General features: G+C 39.0%; 1 pseudogene; it reads left to right on the top strand.

The window, feature by feature from the left end:
- Window positions 1-16,462, top strand: part of LOC107822062 (E3 ubiquitin-protein ligase UPL5-like) — a 48,763-nt pseudogene that overhangs the window by 11,995 nt on the left and 20,306 nt on the right.

The raw sequence follows: 16,462 nt of genomic DNA, 5'->3' as shown, positions 1-16,462 counted from the left end.
ACAACGCCTTCTGTAATCCAACTTTTTGATAAATATATAAACTCCTAAATTTAAACTTATTTAATTAATTATTTGCTGATAAAAAATTCATAATGTGATTATTTCCAAGAAATATCAAATCAACAACACACGGAATTCACATAAAAATCCAAGCGACAATAAGACCAAATTATCATATAAATACAAATTCGACAAACGAGGAATGAGACATGACAAATCAAGAATTTATTAAGTTCCAACGATTTTCCAATTTAATACATAAGGGCGTCTACGAATTTCAACCGATATAATTTGCACATCTAAACCAAGTACGTACTCGTCACTTCGCGTACATGGTTTTCAATTACATAATTTTCACATAAGACTCAATGCCTAAGGGGTAATTACCTCACTCAAGGTTAGGAAAGATACTTACCTTTTTGACGTTAGGCCGATATTCTAAAATAGCTTTCTCACGTGAATTGACCTCTAGACAACTCCAATCTTTCTTGAGCCTTCCTTACATTACTACGAGGTTCCGAAAATCCTAGTAACTTCAATCTATTTAGAAACATAACAAAAGTGAACCATAATTAGGAATATTTTTATGGTTTCAGCTCATTTGAGCATTTTATCAAACACTAGGTGTGCAAATTTGGTTATAAGGTTCTTCTACAAGATTTTCTTCACTCCACAACCAAATCCTTATTTATTTGAGCTCAACAATCTCCCCACAAACCTTATTGGTACAAGCATATATACATAATACTCTTACACCCAAGAATTATACTCCCAATCACCCATCTTTTGCCACAAACTCGAAATTGAAGACTAGGGGTTTGAATTTTACCTCTTAGATGAAGATCTTGAGAGATTTCCTTATTGGATTTCAAAGCTTGGACAAGATCGTGATGAATAAAATACTTCATCTACTTTCTCTCTCTAGAACACTCTCACTTCTCTCTAAAAAACCTCAGATAATTGCCCCAAAATAAGCCCCAAAGCCTATTTATCAAAATGGGGTCGGGTTATGAAAATAGAAAAATTAACCCTCCGAAATCAGGTATGTGGTCGCATAATGTACCGCAGAATGGGTATGCGGGCCGTACAATTGATCGCAAAATCGATGCCTAGAACTAGGCTGTTCTGGTCCATTCTGCGACTAGTTTGCGGTCGCAGAAGCAGTTTCGCGATCGCATAACTATTCTGGGATCGCAGAATTGGTCGCAGAATTCTATTTTTCCAGCCTTTGGTAATTTGGTCATAACTTCTTATAGGAATGTCCAAATGACAAACAGTTTGAAGCGTTAGAAACTAGACTCAAAGATCTTTCATGTGATAGGTAATACACTATATAACACTTTGTATCATGAGAGTTATGCTCATTTGAAGTTAGGTCTTGTGCGAACTCACTTGAAACTTTAGTTTATTATGAAATTTCCAACTTGACTTGGACTTAATTAGGGCTCTCCTTAGACCATAAACCATTCTTTGTGCACCTCATACATATATTATCATGATCAATTGACATCATTCACATAATAGTCTTTGTCTGCACCCAAAATAATATAATTAACGCACATCAACTTTCTTAATAGCGCTTAAGTACTTCGAAATTTTTTCGGGGTGTTACAGTCTTTTTATGGAATTCAAACATGAAGAAGCTACTGGGCCGGGTGTGTTGAGGGAGTGGTTTTTCTTGGTATGTCGAGCGATCTTCAATTCTCAGAATGCTCTCTTTGTAGCTTGCCCAAATGACCGTAGAAGGTTTTTCCCAAATCCAGGTAAGCTTTTATTGCCTTTTTGCACATGCTTATGTGACCTTTTGTGCTCACTTGAAATCATATTTCTCCAGATTTTACTCTGCACTAGATCTGGCAACAACATCTTACTCCTTACTCTTCTAAGTAATTAGATTATCTCCAATCATAACATCGTATTTAGAAGTATATCGTATATCTGAGGGAGAATCTGTCCTGTCTGCATCAGCATATTCAACAATTTATGGATGACCCTTGTCCTTTTTATATACACTAGAGTGCGGATTACTGCATCCCAAAGGCCAATGCATGGAGCTTGAAGAATCTAACGGATCACAGTCACTACAAATGAAATATCAATAATTTAATTTGGTATTCATATCTGTCAGGATCTCCCTGTGGCTCCTTGTCTTGGAACAAATTTGATGTTTGGATCCATAGGAGTATTCGATGTTGCTTGGATACAGGTGCAAATGTGTATGTCTTGTCAGTGGCGGATCCAGAATTTTCATCAAGGGGTGTCAAAATATAAATAATTAGATATATCGAAAAATCAAAAAGAGTCGACGTATAGTAAATATACATAAAATAAAAAAAATTACCAAGCAAAATAGTGTAATTTTCCGGCGAAGGGGTGTCGCTTGACACCCCTTGCTTCAATGTGGCTTCGCCACTGGATATAAGTGCGGATCTGGATGTTGGATTTGTCATCACATAAATTTTAGGATTCAAGGGTGCGGCTGATATATATATATATATATATATATATATATATATATATATATATATATATATATTATCTCTATACTATATTAAAAGCACAAAGGCCCTTAGCGAAATGTCTTTCGCATTTTTTACCCCTTTAAAATATAATTCACATTACAAAATAGTCATTTGATTATCCTAACATTTAGGACCTAAAATTCATTGAAATTTGGTTATTAAATCTTTACTTATTTAAACTAGGTACCTAAAATATAGGACTTTAAAATTGATTAAAATTCTATCTTAAATAAATAATTAAGAAGTCAATTATTTGGATCATTAATATAAAATTTGTAGCCGTTCTTTTGAAGTAATTTTTATATGGCAATTGGAAAATGACGGTACTTTATCATGATGAACAAAATAGTTTTTTTAACATCAACGAGTAATTTTTTAGAAGAATTGTTTTTACTCCACTTAGTATTTGCAACAAAGCATATTAATTTATAGTAATTACGTGGTAAATAAAAATTAAAAACTCTTAAATATATAGGAAAATAACGTTTCACTTAATTTTGTCTTCTTCAATCAATCCATACTATTATAAAAGTACGAAACTTAAATGCAAAATTGGTCGGCCTTTTTATCATATAAAATAAATTTTACATTGGATAAAATTAATGTTTAATTAATATTTTTAATATTTGGGACGTTAAAATTAACTAAAATTTTGATTATTAATTTTTTTCTTATTTGAACTATATAAGAACTCCTAATAATTAGGAATGTAATCCCAATAAAATTACTTATATAAGTTGATTAAGTTAATTTTCATAAGAATAGATAAGGAATTGTTATTTCACCTGGAATAACAATAATTAAGGTTACATTATAAGTTTTTCACTTCAAGATACCATGAGATGAAAACTTAAAGCAAAACTCAGGAGCTCACAATTATTTTCAAATTAGCTAAAATTTTAAAGATTTAAGGTGAATAATGTTAAAAATGTTAGCTTTTCAAAATATTCTTTTTAAAAAAATGTTAATAAAACACTTTCCAAAAGTGTTGTCATAGAGTTTCATAATTTTTCATAGTGCTGATAAGTCTATCAGTTGATAGATATTGCATGTAATCACAAATAAATATCAAATTAGGGCTCGTGGCTAACTGATATACCCATCTTTATTGACCTAAGGGAAGTAACGATATTTATTAGCATGTATAATCTCTTTATCATGATAATGATTGAATCAATCTCTTTATTAGGATAAATCTATCCCTAAAAAAAGTTCAAATAATAGGGTATTTTGTAGAGCAGAGATGTTCTTTTATTGAGTTAGATAAATGTGATTAATGTTCATCATTTTTTCATCGATTTGAACTTTTTAAATTTTTATTTAATAATTCAGACACTTTTGTAAACAATATCTATGTAATTTTTATAAAATTTGTATTTATTGATATAAAATACACGCGCAACACGCGTACTCTAAGACTAGAAACAGAGTTGTGGTCAAGGCAGACTTGAGCTTCTAAAAGCTCTCCTCACACTCATCATACCACCTGAATGGGGAACCCTTCTGGGTCAATCTAGTCAAATGTGCAACAATGGACGAGAAACCCTCCACAAAACGGCGATAGCATCCGGCCAAGCGAAGAAAAATCCGAATCTCAGTAGCTGAAAACGGTCTGGGCCAACTTTTAACTGCCTCAATCTTCTTCGGATCTACCTTGATCCCCTCACTGGACACCACGTGCCCCAAGAACGCCACGGAATCGAGCCAAAACTCATACCTGTTATTGAACGTTCGCCTTTTTTACCCTTTAAAACATGTAGTTCGCCTTGGGCAACATAGTAATTTGAGTATTTCATTAATATTTAGGTATAGTAATTTAATTAATTCCCCGAAGCTTTCACTACACGCTAGGAAAGTTTGTCTTTCTAATTCCATTTATATTTTGGAGTACTAAATTACTCCATTCTCCTTCTTAGGTTTAGGAAACTTCTTTTTGTAGTTAATAAAATTTTGCTTACTATATCTATCTATATATTATTATAAAAGCATGAATAATTTATGCTAAATGTTGAACGACTAAAATATTCTCGAAATGTTGATAGACTTTTATAACCTAAAATATTTATATAACTTGAGGATACAATTGTAAATCACCAAAGGCTGAAATTCTTTTCCCATTTAAATTACACTTCACAAGCCTACAAAGTAGCTTTTGGGTCAAACTAACCTGGAATTTATTTGAATATGTGCTTCAACGTGGATATTGAGCACAATTATGGAAGAATAAGAAAAACTGAACATAAATTGAGAATTCACTATTATGACCACTTTGAGAATATTCTGGTCACGAATATTCAAGTGTTGCTGGCTACCCTTTTTTTAAAATTGTTATTAAATTTTATACATAGTGAGTAACAATTTAGAATATCTATTCAACTGAAATTTTATAACTTTCGATACGTACTTCGTAATATTTCACACCTCTTCACTTTAATTTTCTTTTATGTCAATGGAATTTAACAACTCATACATATATACATATGTGGAATCGTCTTGCGCCATATGTAATGAGATTGTTCGGGAGACATGGTCTAAGCCCGGTGAAAAAAAAGGGCTCGGGTCGATAGTAGCCGTGGTAATAATGCCCCGGTCGAGAGGGCACCTAAAAATAGCTTTAGAAGACAGATTAGGAAAGTCGGATGATACCGAGAACCGAAAGATGTCTATCAAAGAGCGAGAGAGACCTTTTGTGGTGGATCGACGAGAGTGCGCCTAGCCAGGAGTGTGGTTGGTGTCACCTCCCGTGCGCTAGCTCTTCCTTTGCCGCTTAACTCCTTGTTCCGTAAACCGGTCACTTTCACAAAACATGTTCCACAGGACATCTGTTCAATAAATCAGGACAAAGCGATTGACACAGTTGTAATTTCGATCTAAACCCGGAAACCCTAATCTCTAAGATATTTCATAAAACTCTATCTGGATCCTCAATCACCAATCCTTATTCCATTTCTTCTGCGTCTGTTGATGATGCTGAAGTGGATTTCAATCCTTACTCTTTATCCCCATCTTCGCCCAGGCTAACGGGGCCTTACTTATTCAGGGGGGAGCCTCGAAAAGCACTGTTGAGAAGAGGATCCTTGGCCCCTCTTCATTATCTACAGGGTTCCAAACCTTTCTTCAACATAGGTGACAACGAGCCAGGCAGAGATGAAAAAGATCAAACACGGGAATAAGAAGCAACGGGTACTGGTAGATTTTCACTAGCACATCGGCACTTCTGGATAGGTGGATTAATGAATGACTGCTTTAGCTCTGTCGACAGAGGCCCGGTGGGAAGGATGCAGCCCTAGCCTCTGTCCGGCCGATCATTCTGCTGGCATCTCGCATTCACGCCCCCATTTGACTACCGCTCGGGGACTTTTTTTTAACTCGAATTGTGGTACACTGCCTCCTTTTACTAGAAAGAGGGAACGCCTCTTGTAGGGTCTTCCATGTCTGAATGGTATGTCTTTAGACACCCCACATGGGAGCCTGGGAGCAGCTCAAACAAATAAGAGTCTGGTCTGGTCTGAATTCAAGCACGTCATTGACTGATAGTTTATCTTCCGAACCGGTTAAATACCTATAACAAAAAAAGGCCAAAGCACGCTGAAGCACTGCTCAAACCTTTATGATTTCGTGCTGAACCTGGTCTCCATCTTCGAACTTCTCGTTCGATGAGACCCCAGGTCTCGCTGTTTCCGTTTTCTAGGTCACGCCTTAACCTCGTTAGAAAGCAAAAGAATATTATATTGAAACATATTTCAGTGAAGATAACGATTTCTTAATATCAGATTTCAAAAAACGAAGTGAACGTATGATGCTCGACTCTCTGTGAAGGAGTGGGCGAATAAAGATCCGGCAAAGGCAGAGCTAGCGCACGGGAGGTGACGAGGAAGGTGTTAGTGCTTTATCATTGGGTCAATAATGCTAATCCCTCTTTTCTGCTACTCCTAGGGCAGAAATAATTAGTTTCAGAGTCCACAAGCTCTCTAGAAAGTCGATTTTCAACTTGAATGTTTACACAAGAATCTCTATACAAACCAAAAGAAAACACCAAGAAATAAAAAAAAAACGTAAAAAATCTCCCTCTCTATCTAGAGTTGTTTGCCTACTTAATGTTTCTTGGACAACAAATGCTTCGTACAATAGCCTTTTTCTTGGATGACAATATGCTTCGTCCAGTTATTCTTTCCCAATTTGTGTGAGATTTAAATTCATTAGTTATAAAAAAAAAAGGTTAGAGATTCTTGGAACGTTAGAGTCACAAAGTCATAGTTTACTTGAAATCCTCATTATCAGTTAATCATCATTTCATCCAAATTAAAATATTTTTTAAAGGTTTAAAGAGTTGATCAATATCTCAATACAATTACACTTGATTTTTAATTATGTGAATTACTCATATAAAAGAAACTAAATTAAAAAAAATCCGCAGTTGCTACCATTATAAAAAAAATAGCGATACACATAAAAAAAGTTAAAATATAAAGTTGTGTTCTTAGTACCTAACTAAGAGAAGATGAGAGGAATAGTATGAGCAACTAGATAGTTGTTATATAATCATTTATAATGAGATCGAAAAATTATGAGATCTCATCTTTGATGAGTATAATTCTTTTCCTTTATAATTTATGTGGAACTTGATGGACCAATAAGTTATCACGCGTGCCTTTTCTCATCAAAAGTTACTTCTCAAGCCAAAAAATGACTAGTAGTTTTAAAATTATATTTATTAAATATTTTCAATATGTTTATATTTATAATGAAAATCAATAAATTATGTGATCGATCAATCCTAATGTTAAATTATTTGTCATGATATACTTTTCCAAATGGGTAGGAAGAATAAAGAAATATACCAAGTCATCACCTTTGAAGAGGTATTAACTATTAAGTGGTTGTGATCTAATAACATTTTTGTACCTCAAAAAATAAATTTAATGAAATTAAAAATAATATACATAATATCGTTGTTTGTGATGATTGTCTAAGAATAACGTGCAAAGCACGTTCATAGAGACTAGTTATATTAAAAGCACGAAGGTTGTAATGACCCAATCGGTCATTTTGAATTTTAGAACCTCGTTCCCTAAAATAAAACTTTCTGTATGTGTTTTTAATGATTTATAACTTGCGGGGATGGTTGGTTCGGGATTTGAAAGTGTTTGGGTTGAAATCGGAACACTTGGTTCCTTAAGTTGGCTTTAAAAGGCCAAGTTTGACTTCGGTCAACATTTTGAGAAAACGAATCCGGAATAGAATTTTGACGATTCCAACAGCTCCGTATGGTGATTTTGAACTTAGGAGTGTGTTCGAAATTTTATTTGGAAGCCCGTAGTTAAATTAGGCTTGAAATAGCTAAAATAGAAATTTAAGTTTGGAAGTTTGACCGGGGAGTTGACTTTTTGATATCAGAGTCAGAATCCAGTTTCAAAATTTTTCATAGCTCCGTTACGTCATTTATGACTTGTGTACAAAATTTGAGGTCAATCGGACTTGATTTGGTAGGTTTCAATATTGAATGTAGAAGTTAAAAATTTTAAGTTTCATTAAGCTTGAATTGGAGTATAATTCATAATTTTAGCATCGTTTTATGTGATTTAAGGTTTCAAATAAGTTCGTATGATATTTTAGGACTTGTTGGTATATTTGGTTGAGGTCCCGAAGGTCTCGGGTGAGTTTCGGATGGTTAACGGATCAAAAGTTGGACTTAAACAACTGCTGCAATTTTCTCTTCTGCTGGATATTCTGGGCTGTGATCGAGCCCATATACCAAACCCAGGCTCGAGGGCCATGATCGAGGCCAGGCTCGATAGCCATGATTGAGGCCAGGCTCGAGGGCTATGACCGAAGCCATGATCGAAGGCCCAGCTCGAAGGGCCATGATCGAAGGCAAGGCTCGAGGGCCAAGATCGAGACCCAAGATCGAGGATCACAATCGAAGGCCCAGCCTCGATGCCATGATCGAGGCCATGACCGAGGCCCAGGCTCGATACCATAACCGAGGCCCAGCCCGAAGGCCATGATCGAGGCCACGATCGAGGCCCGGGCTCAAGGGCCATGATCGAAGCCACGATCGAGGCCCAGTTCCGAAGGCTGCCTAGGCAGATTTATAAAAAAGGGCATTAGTCCCATTTTCCATTTTTGACGAACCTGAGCTTGAGCAGAGGCGATTTTGATATATTTTCAAGGAAAAACATTGGGGTAAGTGATTCTAACTCGGATTTGGTCAATATACAAATATATCATTGTTTTCACCATTTAATTAGTGTTTTGAGATTTGAAATTTGGAAAATTTTTAGAAATCTCATAGAAATGAATTTTTGAGATTTCGGTATCGATTCGGAGTTGGATTTGAGTAAAACTGGTATGGTTGGACTCGTAATTGAATGGGTTATCGGATTTCATAACTTTCGCCGATTCCGAGACGTGGTTCCCACATGCGAATTTTTAATTAATTTCTAGATTTTTATTGAAAATGTAGTATTTTCTTATAGAATTGATTCCTATAAATTTAATGATTGTATCGAATTATTTTTGATTAGATTCGAGCCAATCAAAGTTGGATAATCGAGGAAAGGACCTTCTAGTGGATTAAATTGGAGCAAATTGAGGTAAGTCTCTTGTCTAATCTTGTGAGGAAGAAATTACCCCATAGGTGATTAAATTAAATAATTGTTGCTAATTGTGGGGGCTACGTACGCATGAGGTGACGAGAGTCCGTGCATAGCTACTATTAATGCTAAAGTCCTTGTAGTTTAGGACTCAAAAGCATGAATTATATATATACTGTGAATTGTTAGAGAAGATATTAAAGGATGGAAATCTCATATGCTTAATTTTCTGTTTTAATTAATTAATTATTAAGAGAAATTGTTCTTCCTCTCCAATTTATCTTATAATAAATATACTCTCCTTCCGGAGGTACATAAGAAAATGTCCTCCTTTCTTGTGGAGCGGGCCGAACGCCTCGGCAGGATAGATGCATCTATGGATCATGCCGCACGTCCCTCGGCAGTGTACACGACACTCTGGATCGGGTCGTACGACCTCGGCAGAAATCATGCTTAATAATAATAATAATTACACGATACTTGGACAGTTTATTGCAGCTTGTAAAGCTATTTGGTAAATTGAAAATTTATTGAAATTGAATTGTAGCTTGTAAAGTTATTTGATAAATTGGAAATTTTATTGAAATTGAAGGATTTAATTAATAGATTGGAAATTGTTGCATTATAAGGATTTTTATTATTTCTGATAATTGAATAAAATTATTGTTAACTCTGTGAATCATGATGATTTGAAGAATTATAATTTATTCCGTTTATTATTGTTGATCCTTAGTGAGTGTCAAAGTCGACCATCTCGTCTCTACCACTTCGAGATTAGGCTTGATACTTACTAGGTACACGTTGTTTACGTACTCATGCTACACTTGTTGCACTTTTTGTGCAGGATCTGAGACAGATACTAGTGGAGAACCTATTATCGCACATCCTCGTTATCCAGGGGCGTAGTGGTGAGCTGCCTTTCTGAGCCGTCCCGCAGCTACTAGTGCCTCTTCTTGTATTTTTAATTCTGTCTATTTTCATTTCAGACAGTATTTGGAGTTTTATATAATCTACTAGATGCTCATACACCTGTGACACCAGGTCTTGGCACACACATTGGTAGAATTTGGAATTGTATTATTTTCTTGGATTTAAGTTAATCGGTTTATTTTCTAATTTTTTTAATATTGCTAGTAAAATAATATAATTTCTTAGAAAATTATTCTGAAAATAATTGATATATGTTTAATTTATTTTTTGGCTTGCCTAGCTGTAGTATTGAGCGCCATCACGACCTATAGGTAAAATTGGGTCGTGACAACATGGTATCAGAGCAGTAGGTTCACATAGGTCTCACAAGTTATGAGCAGACCTAATAGAGTCTTGCGGATCGGTACGGAGACGTCTGTACTTATCTTCGAGAGGCTATAGGGTGTTAGGAAACTACCTTTCTTCATATTCCATCGTGCAATTAATGTAGTATTAAATATCCTTCTCTTATTCTCTCACAGATGGTGAGAACGCACTCTAATGAGGTTCCAGGCCAGGGAAGAGATACTCCCCTAGTTGCTAGAGGCCGAGGGAGGACTCCAGCCTGTGGTAGGGGGTGAGGACGTCCCAGGACTGTTCTAGTTATGCCGCCAATGGGTCCAGTAGAGAACCTCATTGTTGAGGAATAGGCTGAGGTGCCTGTGGCAGAGCCAGATCCAGTGGATTTCACATCTGCACCGGGATTCCAGGATATTCAGGCCGATTTATTTCCGGCAGACCCAGCCATATCCCAGGCGGGCGGGGGAGCACACACCTTTACCGCGCAGGCTCATGGGCAGGCAGCTGCTGTATATCAGACCTAGGGTGCACTACCTGTGGGTAGAGCCTAGCCAGTGGCAGCAGCTACACCTGAGCCCAGGCCAGCTGCAACCGCTGATCCGCAGAAACTATTGGACAGATGGACTAGACTACATCCTCCTGTCTTTGGGGGTGAGCGACATGAGGATCCCCAGGATTCCATTGATCGGTGCAAGGATAGACTGTACAACATGAGGATATTGGAGTCTCATGGGGTAGACTTTGCTACTTTTCAGCTAGAGGGCAGAGCCCGTAGATGGTGGCAGTCTTATGTTCTTGGCAGACCGGCAGATTCTCCTCCCATGACTTGGGATAGGTTCACCCGTATCTTCCTGGACAGGTATATTCCACCCCCCCCCCCCCCCCCCCCAGAGGGAAGAGTTGCGGTTTCAGTTTGAGCAGCTCCAGCAGGGTCAGATGTTAGTGACCGATCATGAGGCGAGATTCTCTGAGTTATCTCGCCATGCACTTATGATACTCTATATTGAGGCGGAGAGAATGCGGAGGTTTTTTGCGGGTTTACATACTGGCATTCAGGTCACTATGGCTCGAGAGGTTGAAATGGATACTTTTTATGAGCTAGTCGTGGAGATAGCCCGCAGGATTGAGGGTGTACATCAGCGGAGCCGAGAGCAGGTTATGAGAGATAAGTGGTTCAGGTATTCTGGAGAGTTTAGAGGTGCTCCGTCTGGGGCAGAGGTCAGTTCGTGAGAGGGCAGTCCAGTAGGCCTCTATATCCAACACCACCACCTCCTCGAGGTGCTCCTGTGCGACCCTATCTCAATGTTATACCAGAGAGTTCTTATCGCCCACCAGCTATTCAGGGTCCTCCCAGTGGGTATTCAGTTCTCCAGGGCTAGACTCTTAGTCAGCAGCCCATCGCACCGAAGAGTTGTTATGAGTACGGGGATCCCAGTCATATACGGAGATTTTTCCCCAAGCTTGGGGGTAAACTAGTGCAACAGGGTCAGCAGCCTATGATTACCGGACCAGTTGCTCCACCAGTAGTCCGACCACCAAGAGGTAGAGGACAGGTGGGTAGAGGCCGTCCTAGAGGTGGAGGTCAGCCAGGTGGAGGCCAGCCAGGTGGCACTCTAGCTCGATTCTATGCTTTTCCGGCCAGACCAGATGCAGAGGCCTTAGATGCCATGATTACAAGTATTATTTCTGTTTGCGGCAAAGATGCTTTAGTATTATTTGATCCAGGATCTGCGTATTCATATGTGTCATCTCTATTTTCTCCATCCCTGGGTGTTTCTCGTGAGTCCTTAAGTACTCCTATTTATGTGTCCACTCTTGTGGGCGATTCTGTTATTGTGAACCGGATATACCGGTCCTGTATTATTATATTCTGTTGTCATGAAACTAGAGGAGATCTCCTATTGCTTGAGATGACCGATTTTGAAATTATTCTGGGCATTGACTGGTTATCTCCATATCATGTTATTCTAGATTATCATGCCAAGACTGTTACATTGGCTATTCCAGCATTTCCTAAGCTGGAGTGGAAGGGTTCGTCTATTAGTTCGTTTAATCGAGTTATTTCTTTTATAAAGGCTCAACACATGGTTGAGAAGGGTTGTTTAGCTTATCTAGCTTATATTCGGGATACTACTACAGAAACTCCGGCTATTGATTTAGTGCATGTAGTTCGGGAGTTCTCCGATGTATTTCCTTCAGATCTTCAAGGTATGCCACTTGATCGTGATATTGATTTCTCTATTGACTTGGCTCCAGATACCCAGCCTATATCTATTCCACCGTATCGCATGGCTCCGAAAGAATTGAAAGAATAGCTTGAAGAGTTACTAGCCAAAGGGTTCGTCAGACCGAGTGTATCGCCTTGGGGTGCACCGGTGTTATTTGTGAAGAAAGAATATGGAACGATGCGAATGTGTATTGATTATCTCTAATTGAACAAAGTCGCTATTAAGAACAAGTACCTATTGCCGCGTATTGATGATCTATTTGACCAGTTGCAGGGTGCTAGGGCGTTCTCTAAGATCGACTTGAGGTCGGGGTACCATCAGTTGAAGATTTGGGATTCGGATGTTCCGAAGACTGCTTTCAGAACTAGATATGATCATTATGAGTTTCTGGTAATGTCCTTCGGTTTGACTAACGCCTCAGCATCGTTTATGGATCTGATGAACAGAGTATTCAAGCTATATATTGATTCGTTTGTCATTGTCTTCATTGATGACATTTTGATCTACTCGCGCAGTAAGGAGGAGCATGAGCAACATATGAGAGTAGTGCTTCAGACATTGCGGGAACAAAAGTTATATGCTAAGTTCTCTAAATGTGAGTTCTGGCTTGACTCTGTAGCATTTTAGGGGCATATTGTATCGAGCGAGGGTATTAAATTTGATCCCAAAAAGATTGAGGCAGTTCAGAATTGGCATCGTCCCACTTCGACAACTGAGATCAGGAGTTTTCTGGGTTTAGCAGGTTATTATCGTCGGTTTGTGGAGGGTGTTTCGTCTATTGCAGCACCTTTGACCAAATTAACCCAGAAGGGTGCTCCGTTTCGATGGTCCGATGATTGTGAGATGAGCTCTCAGAAGCTCAAGACAACATTGACTACAGCACCAGTGTTAGTGTTGCTTTCCGGTTCGGGTATGTATGCAGTGTATTGTGACGCTTCACGCGTTGGCTTGGGTTGTGTATTGATGCAGGAAGGGCAAGTTATTGCATATGCTTCCCGCCAGCTGAAGCCCCACGAGAAGAATTATCTAGTACATGATTTGGAGTTAGCTGCGATTGTTCACGCTCTAAAGATTTGAAGGCATTATCTTTATGGGGTGTCCTGTGAAGTTTACACTAATCATCGCAGTTTGCAGCATTTGTTCAAGCAGAGGGACCTAAATTTGAGGCAGCGCATATGGCTGGAGTTACTGAAAGATTATAATATTACTATCCTATATCATCCGGGCAAGGCAAATATGGTTGCAGACGCCTTGAGTAGAAAGGCGGAGAGTATGGGTAGTTTGGCTTTCATTTTAGCAGAGGAGAGGCTATTAGCTTTGGATATTCAGTCCTTGGCCAACAGACTTGTGCGGCTGGATATTTTAGAGCCCAGCCGAGTTCTTGCATGTGTTGTAGCTGAGTCTTCACTATTTGAGCAAATCAAGGCTCGCCAGTATGATGATCCACACTTAATGGTTCTTCGAGAAATGGTACTACGGGGTGGTGCCAAGGAAGTTACTATTGGCGCGGATGGTGTTCTGCGACTCCAAGATCATCTATGTGTTCCTAATGTGGATGGACTGAGGAAGAAGATCCTAGAGGAAGCACATAGTTCTCGGTATTCTATTCATTCAGGTGCTACGAAGATGTATCGTGACCTGAGACAACATTATTGGTGGCGACGAATGAAAAAAGACATTGTTGAGCATGTAGCTAGGTGTCTAAATTGCCAGCAAGTTAAATATGAGCACCAGAGGCCAGGTGGCCTACTTCAGCAGATGACTATACTAGAGTGGAAATGGGAACGCATCACTATGGACTTTGTAGTTGGGTTACCGCGGACCTTGCAGAAGTTTGATGCAGTTTGGGTCATTGTTGACAGGTTGACCAAGTTGGCACACTTTATTCCTGTTGTGACTAAATATACTTCAGAGAGGTTGGCCCAGATTTATATTTAGGATATAGTTCGGTTGCACGGTGTGCCAATTTCCATCATATCAGATAGAGGCCCTCAGTTTACTTCACATTTCTGAAGAGCAGTACAGAGTGAATTGGGGACTCGTATATAGCTCAACACAGCTTTTCATCCGCAGACCAACGGGCAGTCATAGCAGACAATTCAGATTTTGGAGGATATGCTCAGGGCATGTGTGATTGACTTTGGAGATCAGTGGGATCGTTTCTTGCCTTTGGCCGAGTTTGCTTATAATAACAGTTACCAATCTAGCATCGAGATGGCTCCATTTGAGGCTTTGTATGGTCGGCGATGTCGTTCGCCCATCGGATGGTTTGAGCCCGGTGAGTCTAAGTTATATGGTACTGATTTGGTGAAGGATGCCTTAGAAAAGGTAAAGTTGATTCAGGAGCGGCTTCGTGCAGCGCAGTCCAGACAAAAGAGTTATGCAGATCAGAAAGCGTGTGATTTATCCTTTATGATGGGTGAAAAAGTTCTCTTGAAGGTTTCGCCGATGAAGGGAATCATGAAATTCGGGAAGAAGGTCAAGTTGAGCCCAAGGTTTATAGGCCCATTTGAGGTGTTGAAATGAGTTGAGGAGGTTGCTTATGAGCTTGCATTGCCACCTAGTCTATTGGGAGTTTATCCGGTTTTCCATGTATCTATGCTCCGGAAGTATCATGCCGACCTATCACATGTGTTTGACTTCAGCACAGTTCAACTAAATAATAGCTTGGGTTATGAAGAGGCGCCAGTTGCCATTGTTGATAAACAGGTTCGCCAGTTGATGTCCAAGAAGTTTTTGCACTAAAAGTCCAGTGGAGGGGCCAACCAGTCAAGGAAGCGATTTGGGAGGCCGAGGAAAACATGCGGAGCAGATATCCACACTTATTCAGCACTTCAGGTATAATTCTAAACTCGTTCGAGGACGAATATTTTTTTAAGAGGTGGAGAATGTAATGACCCATCCGGTAATTTTGACTTTTAGAACCCCGTTCCCTAAAATAAAACTTCACGTATGTACTTTTAATGATTTATGACTTGCGGGAATGGTTGGTTCGGGATTTGGAAGTGTTTGGGTTGAAATCGAAACACTCGGTTTCTTAAGTTGGCTTTAAAAGGCCAAGTTTGACTTCGGTCAATATTTTGAGTAAACGAACCTGGAATAGAATTTTGACGATTCCACCAGCTCCGTATGGTAATTTTGGACTTAGGAGCGTGTTCGGAATTTTATTTGGAAGTCCATAGTTAAATTAGGCTTGAAATGGCTAAAATAGGAATTTAAGTTTGGAAGTTTGACCAGGGAGTTGACTTTTTGATATCGGAGTCGGAATCTAGTTCCGAAAGTTTTCATAGCTCCAGTATGTCATTTATGACTTGTGTCCAAAATTTGAGGTCAATCGGACTTGATTTGGTTGGTTTCAACATTAAATGTAGAAGTTGGAAATTTTAAGTTTCATTAAGCTTGAATTGAAGTATAATTCATGGTTTTAGCATCGTTTTATATGATTTGAGGTATCAATTAAGTTCGTATGATGTTTTAGAACTTGTTGGTATATTTGGTTGAGGTCCCGAGGGTCTCGGGTGAGTTTCAGATGGTTAACTATTCAAAAGTTGGACTTAAAAAGCTGCTGCAATTTTCTCTTCTGCTGGATATTCTGGGCTGTGATCGAGCCCATATATCGAGCCCAGGCTCGAGGGCCATGATCGAGGCCACGATCGAGGCCAGGCTCGATGGCCATGATCGAAGGCCCAGCTCGAGGGGCCATGATCGAAGGCACAGCTCGAGGGGCCATGATCGAAGGCAAGGCTCGAGGGCCAGGATCGAGACCCAAGATCGAGGGTCACAATCGAAGGCCCAGCCTCGATGCCATGACTGAGGCCCAGGCTCGATGCCATAACCGAGGCCTAGC

Source organism: Nicotiana tabacum, chromosome 15, assembly GCF_000715075.1.
Source record: "Nicotiana tabacum cultivar K326 chromosome 15, ASM71507v2, whole genome shotgun sequence".
Classification (NCBI taxonomy): Eukaryota; Viridiplantae; Streptophyta; class Magnoliopsida; order Solanales; family Solanaceae; genus Nicotiana; species Nicotiana tabacum.
Note: the sequence above shows the minus strand (reverse complement) of the source record. Positions and strands in the feature narration are given on the sequence as shown.